The sequence below is a fragment of the Nicotiana tabacum genome, chromosome 2 (assembly GCF_000715075.1).
Source record: "Nicotiana tabacum cultivar K326 chromosome 2, ASM71507v2, whole genome shotgun sequence".
In the NCBI taxonomy this organism is placed as follows: domain Eukaryota; kingdom Viridiplantae; phylum Streptophyta; class Magnoliopsida; order Solanales; family Solanaceae; genus Nicotiana; species Nicotiana tabacum.
Genome location: NC_134081.1, coordinates 50,721,740 through 50,737,811, shown reverse-complemented (window position 1 = coordinate 50,737,811; position 16,072 = coordinate 50,721,740).

Sequence of the window (16,072 nt, the reverse complement as noted above, 5' to 3'; positions counted from 1 at the left end):
TTTTCGGAAAATATTTTCTAATGTTTGGTTAGAGAGTAGAATTTTTTTTTTAGGAAAATAATTTTTTATGCTACTTTCCTTACCCCTATTCTCCCCAAATTCTCATGTTTCTTATGCTCTCCCCTCCCCCCCACCCCACCTCCTAAACATACCCAATGTTTTCAGGACTTTATTTTCTTCAAAGAATTTATTATTCTTTTAAAAATTCACACAAACCCAAAGGGACTAATGTGTTGCTTTACCTTTTTAGCAAAAACAACGTTAAATTGGTGCTCCATAACTAAATGAAAATACTCTTTTTTGGGTGAAAAAAAAGTACTCTTTCTACAATATGAAAAGAAAGTACTCATTTTGTTAAAATGAAAGAAAATATTTTTTATTGCATTATTTTGTTTTTAATGAAATAAAGTACTTTTTATACATCAGGAAAAGAAAGTATTTGTTTTTGTTGAAATGGAAGAAATTACTTCCTACTACATTATTTTGTTGAAATGGAAGAAATTACTTTTTATACATCATGAAAAAAAGTATTTTTTTTTTTTTGAAATGAAAGAAAATACTATTTATACATCATGAAAATAAAGTACTTTTTTTTTGTTGAAATGAAAGAAAATATTTTTTACTAGATCATTTTACTAAAAAGAAAGAAAATATTTTTTAATACATCATTTTGATGAAATGGAAGAAAATATTTTTTATACATCATGAAAAGAAAATATTCATTTTGTTGAAATGATTACATCATGAAAAGAAAGTACTTTTTTTTTTTGGTTGAAACGAAAGAAAACACTTTTGGCATCATGAAAAAAAAATACTCATTTTGTTGAAATGAAAAAGAAAGTATTATATCTACAACATTACAAGAAGTACTCTTAATAATATTTCTATTTAAGGTGGGGGTAGGGGTAGGGTGGGTGGGTTGCAGTAGGGGGTGGGGGTGGGTTGGTGAGGGTTGGTGGGGATGGAAAATAGGGCGGGGAAGGTTGAAAAAGAGTTTTGGAAAATATTTTCCCTTCTCTTAATAGGGAAAACATTTTCCTTCAATTGAAGGAAAATGAGTTCATAAGGAAAATATTTTTCAAAACATTTAAGCCAACCGAATATGAAAAAATTAAAAAATCGTTCGTACCAAACACACCCTTAGTCCTGCTCGGTTAATAATTTCTGTTTCATGGTCATGCTAGCGTTATTAACCAACAAACAATATAACCTATCTTGAAATATCGAACTTCTCGATATTAGTTGAGTAAATCTAGCTAAATATAAACGAAACTTCAAGGCAAATATGCATCTTTGATGTGTTGACAGACAGTGACGGAGCTCTGTTTACCAAAGGAGTTCGATTGTATCGCTTTGGGAAAAATTATATTGTATGTATAAATAATTTTTTTATGTGTGCATCGTTTTGAATCTCCTCAATGAAATTTTAACCTCAGTCACTTTAGACAGACACGGGACACTTTAATCATTTTACATAAAAAAAGAATTGGTCTTCTCTTAACTTGGACTAGTTACTCTTGTCGAAGTAATAGTGATTGAAGCAATCCAATCGTGCCAAAGGGTGTAAATCATCTTCTTTTTTAAACGCTATGAACATTAGATGCAAATCAAATTTTATGATAATCAAATTAAAAATCTATTTAATTGACATTACGCCACACAAGAATAATGAGAATTGAACATCAGTTTATCTACCAAACCAAACTTAATAAATAAGGATTAGTTCAAAAATTAATTGTTTAATCAAATCATACCTAATCAAGCTCCACAACCCTCAAAACTCATTGTGGGGGTGGGGGAAGGGAGGGAAGGTGGTCATTTGACCAGCATGACGCGATAAGGGCCAAGCTGATAGAGAAATTCAGCCAATCAATATGTTAGGTATACAAATTTGGATAATGCAAACTCGTAAAATTGATAACCAGGTTATATTTGAATTTAACATCAAATTATCATTATGTGATACAAAAAGAAAAAAAAAAGATGAGGGAAAAAATAGGAACAGAAAAAAGTGTTAGTCGGGGGCCATTTAACACATGCTAATGGGGACCAGAGAAGAGGCATAAAGTAAAATTTTGTACAAACTGTTGAGCTTGTACACAACATCTTTGTCCTGAGTTGGGTTGAATTGTTACTATCCTAGTAGGGCCTTAGAAGGGAATGGATGTGACAGCCCGGAGTTGATCTGGGCTTATACGGGGCATTTGCATTTACATCCAGCTTTGGGGTTACCATTGAAATTATCACTTTGCACAAAAATTTATAAGTCTACTCACTTTAGGATCAATTTCAGACTTATCGGGGCTGAAATTGAAGAAAAGAAATTTAGTCTGAGGTGCAATGTACTTAAGGCCAATTAAGTTTAGAGTACAAAATTTTCACTTAAGATTAACTTAAGGCCAACTAGGTCTGAAGTGTAATAAATATTTTCATGCACCAATTTGAATTTTAACCGTCCAACACACGATTCAACATCTAAATTTATTCCAAATGAGATCAAATTTGAAACATAACCTCCAAATATAATAAAAAATAAACCTCAATCGTCAATTTGTCAAGACAATAACAAATCTAATTACAAACTCATTTTGCAATTAAGAAGAAGAGGAAGAAGAACAACAAATCCTAAACAGTAGCAAAGAAAGTAGCACTACAACAGCTCACTACTGTAAAATATCATAAATCACCTTAAAATCTGCTCACAAACACCATGTAAATTTACCATCGCCTTTGCTTTCACAACAACTAAGAAGAAAGAGGAGGAAAAGACTTGAATTTATCTATACTTTGGATACTAATTAAACTTTTTTTAGAACAGGTTACAAGTTAAGTGGGGGCAACCAAATAGGGTGCCTTACTAAATTTTTACAATTTATATTCACACAAATTGAGCCTAGATGGTCCCTGGTCCATGGTTGAGAGGGGACCAGAGTTTTAGTCCAAGTCTACCCTTCTCTTTCACCTCCATCCAAATTTATCCGTTATCTCCATTTCTTTATTTCCTAATTTCCAGGTTGCCTTATTTTAGAGGGGAAGGGGTTAATTTGCCCCTGCACTATGCAAACTGATCTACACATGCTTTTCAATTACGGTGTTACTTTATACTTCTACTAATATAGTAATAAATAAGTAATTCTTTCAAATGCTATTTATATATAAGAGAAGGAGGGAACACTAATTTTCTTAAGGCCACTGCTTACTAATACAATTTAATTCGTTTTATTGAACATTCCAGAATTATTTGTCGCATTATATTTCTTCTAAATGATGCAAATTGAACTTGAATCAAATTTTGAGAATTTTTGTTAATCAAGTAAAAGTGGACGTCATTTGCTACTAATTAACTAAACTAGACGGAGGACCATTTACTGCAAAACTTATACTTTAGCCAAAATTAGAATAAAGATCATGACCACAAAATACTGATTGGAATATTGCTTCCAAATCTAGCCAAACCCTGTCCACACTAGAAAGTTGAAATGAACTAGACACAACTACCCGCCAATCTACGGTCACATTTAGAGGTGTCAAAATCGATTTAAATAGACTAATATGTTCAACTTCTTCGAACTATGACTAAATGTGTGATTCGTATGATTGATAGTTAAAGGTTGAACACAAATTGGCTAGTCAACATTTAAAATTATGATTAATAGTATTAACAAATTAAAAATTTCCAGGGATCCATAAACTCTTAAATTAAGAGGAAAAAAAGAACATTGTATTGGATGATTTGGAGCACCCTAAGAGTCGTCATAATTTTGGATATTATAGTCGTATTAAGGTTGAGGAAGTTGAGAAGGCATTGCATAAGATAAACAGGAGAAGAGCGACTGGCCAAACAAGATTCCAGTGAACTTTTGGAAGAGCATAGGGAGGACAGGCTTAGAGTGGCTCACTAGGCTATTTAATGTCATCCTTAGGATCTATAATGCCCGATGAATAAAGGTGGAGTACGATAATTCCGATATACAAGAACAAGGGTGATATCCAAAATTGTGATAACTTTAGGAGTATCAAGTTGCTAAGCACACTACAAAAAATTTGGGAGAGGGTGGTTAAGATGAGGGTGAGAAAGTGTGTTTCGATTTTCGAGAATCAATTTGGCTTTATATTGAGGCGATCGACTACTGAAATCATTCATCTTATAAGGAGGTTGGTGGAGCAGTATAGGGAGAGAAATGGGGGCTTACATATGGTATTCATTGATTTGGAAAAAGCGTATAACAAAGTTCCAAGGAAAGTCCTATGGAGGTGCTTGGAGACTAGAGGTATTCTTATAGCGCACAATAGGGCGATTCATGTATGACGGGCTAAGACCTGGGTAAGGATAGTAGAAGAAGATTTGAGATATTTTCTAGTCATGATGGGGTTACACCAGGGGTCAGCTAACAACCCGTTCTTATTCGCTTTGGCGATGGATGTATCGATGCGACATATCCAGGGGGAGATTCTATGGTGCATGTTATTTGCAGATGACATCGTACTTATTGACAAGATGCAAGGCATTGTTTATGCTAGGCTAGAAGTCTGTTGACAGGCCCTAGATTCCAATGACTTTAAGTTGAGAAGAACTAAAACCGAATATATGGAATGCAAGTTCAATGATGACTACTCAGGAAGCTCAAGTCATCTCCAAGAGAAAAAGTTTCAAGTATCCGGAGCTAGTTATCCAAGAAAACGGGGAGATTGACGATGACATCACACACTGAATTGGAGCAAGATGAATAAATATAGGCTTATGGACGGTGTTTTGTCTGATAAAAATGTACCATTAAAACTTTTAAGGTAAATTCTACATAGTAGTGGTAAGACCGACTATGTTGTTCGGAGCGGAATATTGGCCAGTCAAGAACCTCATGTCTAGAAGAAAAAAGTAGCAAAACATAGGATGCTGAGATGGGTGTGTGGGCATACTAGAAGATACAGAGTCAGGAATGTATATATTCAGGAAAAGGTGGGATGGACCCTATGGAGGATAGGATGCGAAAAGGGAGGCTGAGATAGTTCGGGCATGTGAAGAGGAGTTGTACAGACGCCCCGGTGAAGAGATGTGAGAGGTTGATTATGGGAGGTATAAGGAGAGGTATATGGAGGTCAAAGAAGTATTGGGGAAAGGAGATTAGGTAGGACATGAAGCTTCTTCAGCTTACTGAGGACATGACCCTGGATAGAAAGTTATGGAGGTCGAGAATTAGGATTGAAGGTTAGTAGGTAGTAGGGCTTTCTGTCTGTTTTTACTGTTAGTCTTAGTGTTACTTTTATTTAGTCTTATTCTTGGTTGTCTATATCTATCTGATGTTGCTTCTGCTTCACTTTTGTTATTATCTTGCAGTTGTTACTGCTTTTTTCATGTCCTTTTTCATTATATTATTTCGTTTGCTTTATGGCTGCGATTATGCTGCGTCGGGGGTCTACAGAAAATAACATTTCTACATGCACAAGGTAGAAGTAAGGTTTGCATACACTACTTTTTCCAAACTCCACTTGTAATATTTCACTAGGTTTATTGTTGTTGTTAAATTACCAGGGAATTGTATTTGGCCGAAAAAGTGTCCAGTGTGCCCATTAGAAAGGTAAAGTCTTATATCGGTAACATTTCATAAATGGTGCATTTTCCATACACGCTTGTGCAATGTGAATCTGTGATGTTCGCACAGGCATACCATTCCTTAGATCATCCATCTTATAAACCTTAAGATATTTTACTTTTAGAATTTTCATTACGTATTTAACAATAACTTGTAGTAGTTAGGGGCGGACCTATATTGGGTAAAAAGGGTAACTGAACCCGCTTTAGAACTTTTTTTACTATTTACATGTATAAGTTATAGATGAAATCATACATGTATGTAAAAATAAACCTGCTTGACATAGTAATGTAGTGTAGCTTAGTGGTTAAGTAGAGTCATAGTTACAAAGAAAACTCAGGTTTGATTCTCAACACACACAAACCTTAATATGCTTTTAGTTTTTTGAACTCACAAAGGGTACATACAACATTTAACAATTGTAGTCCACCTAAGGAGTAGCATTAGACAATTCTAATGTCACGACACAAAATTCCACCAATAAATATAATGGCTTTTAACCTGCTTACTAAGCAAGCCAATATTCAACAATAATATAGTTCAATTATTAAGCCATTAACTAAGTCATGATATAAATAACAAAGTAAAATTAATCTCAAATATCATCATGATTACATAAATCAAAGATAGGGTCTAAACACGACCACAACTGTCTCACAAACTCTCCCTAGGACCGGTGTCACAATATCATCATGAGCATCCAACAAGAGTAAATAGACTCAACTGAACAACAACATATGTCCGAAAATAAAAATACATAGACAAATATAGATAAGTAGGGAAGAGGGTCTCCATGTGCTGCGGATCAGATCAAGTAAGCAGTTGACCACAAAGTCTCCTGATATGCTCCTACTCAGCTCGATGGGTACCACTAATACCAGCCTCAGAACCTGCACAAAAGGTGCAGAAGTGTAGTATGAGTATAAAACTACGATGTTCAGTAATTATCAAGTCTAGCCTTGAAAAGGTAGTAACGAGGGATCGACACTGACACTTACTATCAGTCCAAAACAAATGAAAGCATAATTAGAACATGGGCTAAAGCATGATATTATCAATCAAGTCCAATACTAGAGGCGCAGAAATTCTGAAATTTAGATATGCTTTTCAGACAAGAAGATAGAATATAATATCAGTTATCTCAATACATTTTATAATCATGACATGAATCAATCGACATTTATATATGTAAGAGCCACTGCATGAGTCTAGGTTGCGAATGCATGCTCATAATCCAATATCAATACCTTACAGCACAATTTCATATGCATGATACTGGCCAAGAGCCCAAACTAGCACCAATCTAGGTGCCTATGCTAACAAGGCCAAAAGCAACATAGGTAATCACCTGACTCTAGAGGGACAGATTCATATCCAAGCATTATTGTGGCGTACAACCCGATCCATTAATAATACTTTAGTAACATACAAACCAATTTAATCATAATATCGTTGCGTTGTGCAACCGATCGACTCATAACACTGTTGCACCGTGTAACCCGATCCAATTATAATGTCATCAATAATCAATATCCACTCGCAATGTCCTTGGTGCAAAAAATTTCAACTTTTCTCGTTATCTTACTTTCCAACTCGGGAATATGCATATGAAATGATATAATAAAGATGCAGCAGGATATAAATAATAAAAATGCATACAAATATTTACATGAATAAAAGTTGGCTATGACTAATCATGAATTTCAACTTTCATAACAGTTCAATATGCTTATTCAACACTCTGAAGTCTGATCATGACATCAATAAGAACAAAGTAATCCTAAAGCCAAAAGATTATAATTGTATGAGTGTGGTTAAATTAGAAAGCTCAAAACGGTGAAAGAAGCTCGTCATGTCCAAATTAACACGTCATAACCCTAGCATGGCTTCTAATCATGATTAAGATTTATCATGTAGTCATAGAATCAAAGAAACATAAATAAATAATTCATAAAGTCCAAATAAGGTATATCATAAGCCTAACTCTGTCTGGCTAAGGCATAACTTAGCTATGCATATAGGCTCGTCACCTTGAATGTACGTAACACCTAAATCAAGCAACAAATAGCAAAATAGATCACCTATATGGAGAATTTTCTCTTGCAAGGATAGACAACAGAATTACCTCCAACTGGTAAGCTTCAATCAACAACAATCGTCTTTTCTTTCAAATTCACCTCCAAATGACTCGAATCCAATCAAATATTACTCAAAGGAGTCAAATAATGCTACAGAAATCAATCTGAAATAATAAAGCTTCAATCTTTAGTTAAATCCCAAAAAGTGAACAAAAGTATACCCGAGCACAAATTGTCAAAATCTAAGTCCATGGGTAAATCTCGACTACCCATAACCTCACAATTCCGAATATGTAGTTAGATTCTAAATCCGGGTCCAAATCGACCCTGAAATCCCCAAAATACACCCTTTAAATTTGTATACAAAAATCCCAAATATCTCTTGAAATTCCATGATTTTAGTGTAGAAATCCATGGACAATCAAGATATATAATTAAATCTAAGTAAAAATTACTTACCCTCGGTAGTAACGAAAATCTCCTCAAAAATCGCCTCTTCTCAAGCTCCAAATCTAAAAAATGGTGAAAAATTAGTGAACCTCGAAATATAAGGGTCTACTAGGCATTTTGCACTTGCCCACACTAAGCCGTAGGTGCGGTCATCGATTTTGCGACCCAAACCTCACATCTGCGAGCTATCTGCGCCGGCTCCTTCTCTGCATCTGCGCAAAGATATGCACATCTGCACCGTCGTTTGCGCGACATAAATCCGCAAGTGTGGCCAGCACAGGAGCGCTCAATCTCCATTTTTGCAAGCTCCATCACCAGGCCTGGACTTCGGAGGCACGCAATCCATTTCACAGATGCGCCATACACACCTGCGCACGTCCAACCGCAAGTGTAGCCAATCACCATCCCCTTCGCTGATACGACTATAACACCACAGGTGCGACGCACCTGAACTAGCATCATCAAACCACTCCAAGATGATCTGGAACCATCTCGAAACACACTTGAGCCCCTCGGGCCCCCATCTAATCAAACCAACAAGTCCATTACTTAATTTAAACTTATCTAAAGACTCAATAGACCACAAATAACATCAAAATCAAGAATCAAAGATCAAAATCCGTTCCTTAACTTCCAAATTTCCAACTTATCCAAAAGAGTCCGAATCAAACTGAGACATTCTGGATTGCAACTAAACTTCGCACGCAAGTTCAAATTATTAGCACCTATCCAAGGTCTCAAAACTACAATCGAAGTCGAATAACTCGAAAGCCAACTTCTCATCAAACCTATAAACTCTCAAATTCTTCAAATGGCCAACTTTCGACAAATAGAACCAAAACCTACTAGGGGCCTCCAAAACTAAATTTGAACATACGCCCAATTCCAAAATTACCATATGAACCTGTTGGAACCATCAAATCAACAATCTGAGGTCGTCTTCTCAAATGTCAACAATCTGAGTTCACTCGAGCATTCAAAAGTGAAACTAAGTGTTCTAATTCGAAACCAAACCATTCGAAACCAAACCAACCATTCTCGCAAGTCATAAAACATCAAACAAGCATACGAAAAGCATCAAATAGGGAAATGAGGCTCAAATACTTAAAACAACTGACCAAATCGTTACATTCCCCCTTTCTCAAACAAACGTTTGTCCTCGAACGGATTTAAAATCATACCTGAAATGCCAAAGAGATAAGGATATATGCTCCGCATGACATGCTCGGTCTCCCAAGTCACTTTCTCGACTGGATGACCTCTCCACTGAACCTTTACTGATGCAGTCTCTTTCGATCTCAACTTCCTAATATGCCTATCCAAAATGGACATTGGATCTTCCTCATAAGCTAGATTCTCATCCAACAGTACCTATCTAAAATCTAACACATGTTACTTGTCTTCGTGATACTTCCGAAGCATGGAAATATGGAATACTAGATGAACTCCCGACGAGTTAGGTGGCAAAGAAAGTATGTAAGCCACGTCACCAAATCTCTCTAAAACCTCAGATGGACCAATATACATAGGGCTCAACTTACCCAAATCTTGTCACACCCTTCATAGGAGAAACTCTAAGAAAAACCTCTTCACCTTCCATGAGAGCCACATCACAAATCCTATCAACCTAACTCTTCTGCCTAGACTGCGCTGTATGAAGCTGCTCCTGAATTAACTTCACATTTTCCAAGGTATCACGAACCAAATCTATACCCAACAAACTGGCTTCACTAAGTTCAAACCAACCAATAGGAGAACGATATTTTCTACTATATAAAGCCTCATATGAAGCCATCTAAATACTTGAATGGTAGCTATTGTTGTAAGAAACTCCGCCAATAGTAGAAACTGATCCCATTGCCTCCAAAATCAATAACACAGGCTCTCAACATATCCTCAAAGATCTGAACGGTCCACTCAGACAGCCCATACATCTGCGGGTGAAATGCAGTACAAAGCTCTACCTGCATACCCAACTCTCATCGAAAAGCTCTCTAAAAGTGTGATGTGAATTGACTACCCCCAATCTGATATGATTGAAACATGCACACCATGCAAATGGATGTTCTTTATGATCTAGATCTGAGCCAACTTCTCTAAAGTGTAAGAAGTCATGACTGGAAAAGAATACACACACTTGGTCAATCTATCCACAATGACCTAAATAGAGTCTTCCTCAAGGTTTGTGGTAATCGAACTACAATGTCCATAGTAATGCGCTCCCACTTTCACTCCGGTATATTTATTTTTTGAAGCAAATCACCAGATCTCTAATGATCATACTTGACCTGCTGACAATTCAAACACTGCAAGAATGCTGCTTTAAGTCACGATGCATCTTTATAGCACCTAGATGAATAGAGTATCTCGATCTATGAGCTTTCTCAAGAATCAACTCCCTCAAAACATCAATATTAGGAACACAAATTTGATCCTGAAATCGCAATACACTCTCATCTCCAATGACCACCACCTTAGCACCACCTGCAATATTTTATCCATAAGGACAAGCAAATAGGGATCATCATATTTGATAACAATACGATAGGGGTCCAAGAATTACTAAAGAAAATCAAGAAACGTGCGGAAGCTAAAAGAAAATAAAGAAACAAAAACAAACAACGGAAAATTAAAGATAGATTGAATTCAAGAAAGAGTTTCTTGAATTCAAGAAGTCCATTCTTGAAGTTGAATCCTAACAACAACAATTAGCTAACAAAGAACTAATCGCCTTTGGTAGAGAATTAAAAACAAGAGATAGATTGTGAAACCCGACCCTTTAGAATAACAAGAACAACAATAAGCCTAAACTTATCACCTTTCTTGAATACCTAGAAGTGATCTAAAATTTCGAAAGAGTTTAATCTTACCACCTTAAGTTGAGTCTCGAAGGTTGAAGAATAAATCCAAGAGTAGCCACACACAAGAGTGCAAGAAAAATCTCACAATTTTTATTGATATTGTCTATAATAATCTAAAATCTAAAAACAAAGAAGATACCCCTTTATATAGAGAGGGGGTCACGAAATTCCTACCTAAAAATAAGAAAATAAAGTCCTAAACTACTTTGGACAACAAGTCCAAATACCTTAGGAAGGAAAAGAAAAAATACTAGAAAATAAAAATCAAGTCAATCTTGGAAAGTAACTCCAACAATCTTAGGAAAAGGAAAACATAACCTTAATTACCTAGGAAAGCAATAAATCTAGTACCAAAATATATGGAAATAAGTTAAAACCAATCTTGGATAGAATCTTGAAAGTCCCAAACCAATCATGAATAGGATCTTGGAAATCTTGAAGGCAACTTGCAAGAAACTTGGTACCAACTTGTACCCAACTTCTATCACGACTATTGAGCCTTTATTGGGCAGCAAGTAAGTCCTTTTTATGTTATAAAAACGTGGCTTCATGTAGGACTTATTGGGCTGCAAGTTTGGACACATTTTTAGGTTCCAAATAGGTCCAATAGTGGCCTGATCTGGACCTTCTTCAGAGGATGTCTTTTGGGATCTAATCCACCTTTTCTTGGACATGAATTTGGACCATAAAATAATTATAATAACTTGACAACTCATATCCTTTATCCTTGAGCTCTCCATCCCAATTAACAACTTCTTTATTTGCACTTGAAGTCTAATGACCTTGTTTTGCAACTCTTTAGCTTGACATCTTGTTAAAGGCCCTCTTTGAGATTCCAAAACTTTATTCTTGTCCTTGAATAGATTTGAGCTTCCTAGGATGCTATCAATATTGATGAGCTTTAATGAACTCAAATAAGTACGACTGTGCAACAACACATGCAAAAACTCTACTAGACTCAGAGATATCCAATCTCACAAATTTGTTAGCCAAAGCCTAGATATCCATAACCAAAGGCCTTTCCTAAGCTGGAATGCATGCCAAACGCCCCACACTCACCGCCTTCCTACTCAAAGCATCTGTCACCACATTAGGCTTACCTAGATGATAAAATATGTGATATCAAAATCCTTAAGCAATCAAGCCACCTCCGTTACCTCAAATTCAAATCCTTCTTCTTGAACAAGTGTTGAAGACTTTTATGATCCGCATAAACCTTACATGACACACATACAAGTAATGTCTCCAAATCTTGAGTAAATGCACAATAGCTGCTTACTCCAAATATTGAACATGATAATTCTTCTCACGAGTCTTCAACTACCGTGAAGCATAAGAAATAAATCTATCATCCTGCATCAATATTGCACCAAGACCAACGCATGAAGTATCAAAATTCACCATGTATGGCCCTGAACCTGTGGGCGACACCAATACTCGGCTATAGTCAAAGCAGTCTTGAGCTTCTGAAAGCTCTCCTCACACTCATCAGACTGTCTAGAACATCTTTCTGAGTCAACTTGGTCAATGGGGATACAATAGATGAAGATCCCTCCACAAGGCGATAATAGTAGCCTGCGAAACCCACGAAACTCCTGACCTCTATAGCTGTAGAGGCTTAGGATAACTCTGAACTGCCTCAATTTTCTTTGGGTATACCTTGATAGCATTACAAGAGACCATGTGTCCCAAGAATACCACCGAATCCAACTAACACTCACACTTAGAAAACTTAGCATACAACTTCTCCTCTCTCAGAATCTGAACCATAATCCTCAAATGCTGCACATGCTCATGCCTACTACGGGAATGTACCAAGATATAACCAATCAATACAATGCCAAAATAGTCCAAATATGGCTAAACACACTGGTCATTAAATGCATGAAAGTTGCGGGGGTATTAGTCAAACTAAAAGACATCATCAAGAACTCATAATATTAATAACGAGTCCTGAAAGATGTCTTAGGGATGTCTGAAGCCCTAATCTTCAACTGATGGCAGCCTGAATGCAAATCAATCTCCGAAAACACTTTAGCACCCTGATGCTAATCAAACAAATCATTAATATGGGGCAATAGATATTCGTTCTTGATAGTGACCTTGTTCGACTGCCTATAATCAATGCACATCCTCATAGAACCATTATTTTTCTTCACAAACAATACCGGTGCACCCCAAGGAGATACACCAGGCCTGATGAATCCCTTATCCATAACTCCTACAACTCCTACTTTAATTTCTTCAATTCAACTAGAGCCATGCGATACGGTGGAATAGATATGGGTTGATTACCTAGCACCAAGTCAATACCAAAATCAATATCCCTATCGGGTGGCATTGTTGGTAGGTATGCAGAAAACACATCTGGAAACTCCGTCACTACTAGGACGAAATCAATAGTACAGGTCTCAACACTAGTATCTCTAACAAAAGTCAAATATGCTAAATACCCCTTTTCAGCCGTCTGTTGGGCCTTTAGAAATGAAATCACCCTACTAGGGGTATGCCCAAGAGAATCCTTCTATTCCAGCGTTAGTAATCCCAGTATAGCCAACGTCACTCTTAGCATGACAATCAAGAATAGCATGGTACAGAGATAGACAATCTATACCAAAAATCACATCAAAATCTATCATGTGCAGCAACAAAGAATCAACATTAGTTTCATACCCCCAATAGAAATATGGTGACATATACGAATAGGTAGACCCTATATCAAATAATACAAAAACATCTCTATGACATATCGAAATCATATATGTGATTACAACATCCGAGGCCACCGCCTTGGGTCTACCCAGGAAAGCACAGTATGAGCCTGACCATCACCAGTCTAACCTCCGCCTTCCTGGCCCCTCTACTAGTGTGACCTCTAGATGCATATCCTCCCCCGTCTAGGTCACTAGGAAGTGGATAGAGCAACTGGTGTGAGAACCACTGACTGAAAAATTTGTGGAGTTGCGTCCCTAACAAGCCTGGGGTGATGCCTCTTCATATGACAAAACCCCCCACACTCATAACAACCTTTGGTTGAGAGGCTACTGAGCCTGAACTTACCCCTAATGGCTTGAATATCCACTAAAATAACACTGAATAGACGAAAAACGTCACAAATTCACAGGAAGAGCACTAAAGGATGATGGAACTGGAGTGCTAAAGAAGACCGAGTTGCTGCTCCATGGGCTACATGTTGTGCAGAATAAGCTGGTGCACCATGATGGCCTCTACCAAGTTGACATCTGCCTGCAAAAGAGGTACCACTGAATCTACTAGAATGACGAGATCTCTTATCTCTCACCATAGCCTCTCTCCCTTAACTACAAATATGTTTGATCCTCCGAGCTATCTCCACAGCCTGGTGGAAAGTAGTCTCAGTCTCTGACTCTCGAGCCATAAAAATCTTGATGCTACAATTCAAACCCTCGGTGAATCGCATCACGTTCTCTGCCTCGGTGGGGATCAAGATAGCAGCATGATAAGACAACTTTATGAATCTCTCCTCATACTTAGTCATAATTATGCAATCTTGTTAAAGATGCTCAAACTTAACCCTCAACTCATCCCTCATAGTATGTAGAATGTACTTCTCGAGAAAGTTTGTAACCATCTCCTAGTTGCCCCTCTCAACTGAAATGTCATGAAGCTCACCTAATTGGACTCTACCAAACCCAAGTTGTGAAGTATCTAATGACATTTGTATAGAAAGTCCTCTGAAGCATCACCATCAAAGTGTGGGGGATACAACCTATAGAACCTCTCCATCATTTTCTACCCATCAGAAGACATAACATGCATAACAACGGGTCTAGCTGCTATAATAGGATGCCTGTCACTAATCGGCAATACTCCCGATGTCTAAACATCGTTGCTACCTGCTCCGTAGTATAGGTGACAGAGTTATGAACTCGCCCTCTAGCCTGAGAAGTGGCTTGGAACACTGGAACCACTCCAGCCTGAGTTAGTGCATCAATAAAAATGATCATCTTGTCCATGGCCTCCTGAAATACTGGTGCAGCAATAAAAAACCCCTAGATGCTGAGCTGGAACTGGATCCTCAACATAATCCTTAATAATTTGATCCTCCACGAGATTTGTAGGTGGATCCACTGACACTGCCGTAGTATGCTCCTGGGCTCTAATGGGTGTTCTTCCCCTAGGTGAAACTGTACGACCCCTGGTGGGAGCCTTGGCCCTACCCCAAACCCTTTCCCTATGGCTACAGCCAGTGCTACTTCCTCTCCATCACCCATTGCTGCTGAAGCACGCATTCATACGATTTGAGGAAACGTAGAAGGGAAAAATTCAGATTATACAATAATCAACGCACAATAAGGAATCAAGATAGGGAAATTTCTTAAAGCCCTACAACCTCTCACGGATAGATACTGGCGTTTCTGTATCGATTCATCAGACTCTACTAGGTCTGCTCATGACTTGTGAGACCACTAGAACCTAGAGCTCTGATACCAACTTGTTACAAACCAAAATCCCATCAATGATCATGATAGCGTCTAACCTGCTCGCTAGGCAAGCCAATACTCAACAATAATAGAGTCCAATTATTAATCCATTAACTAATAATGATATAAATAACAAATGAAAGTTAATCTAAAGTGTCATCAACATTACATAAATCAAATACATGGTCTAAACGCGACCACAACTGTCTCACAAACTCTCCTAGGACCTGGTGTCACAACATCGTCATGAGCATCTAACAAGAGTAAATAGTCTAAACTAAACAAAAACATATGTTCGAAAATAAAAATACATACACAGATATAGATAAGTAGGAATGGGGAACTCCATGTACCACGGATCGGATCAAGTAAGAAGCTCACCACGAAGTCCCCTGATATGCTCCTACTCATCTCGATGGGTACCATTAATACAAGCACCAGAACCTGCACAAAAGGTGCAGGAGCATAGTATGGGTACAAAATTAAGGTACTCAGTAAGTATTAAGTCTACCCTTAAAGAAGTAGTAATGAGGGATCGACATTGACACTTACTATCAGTCCAAAGTACAAATGAAAGCATAATTTGACTTATGGGGTAAAGCATGATATTATCAATCACGTCCAACAGT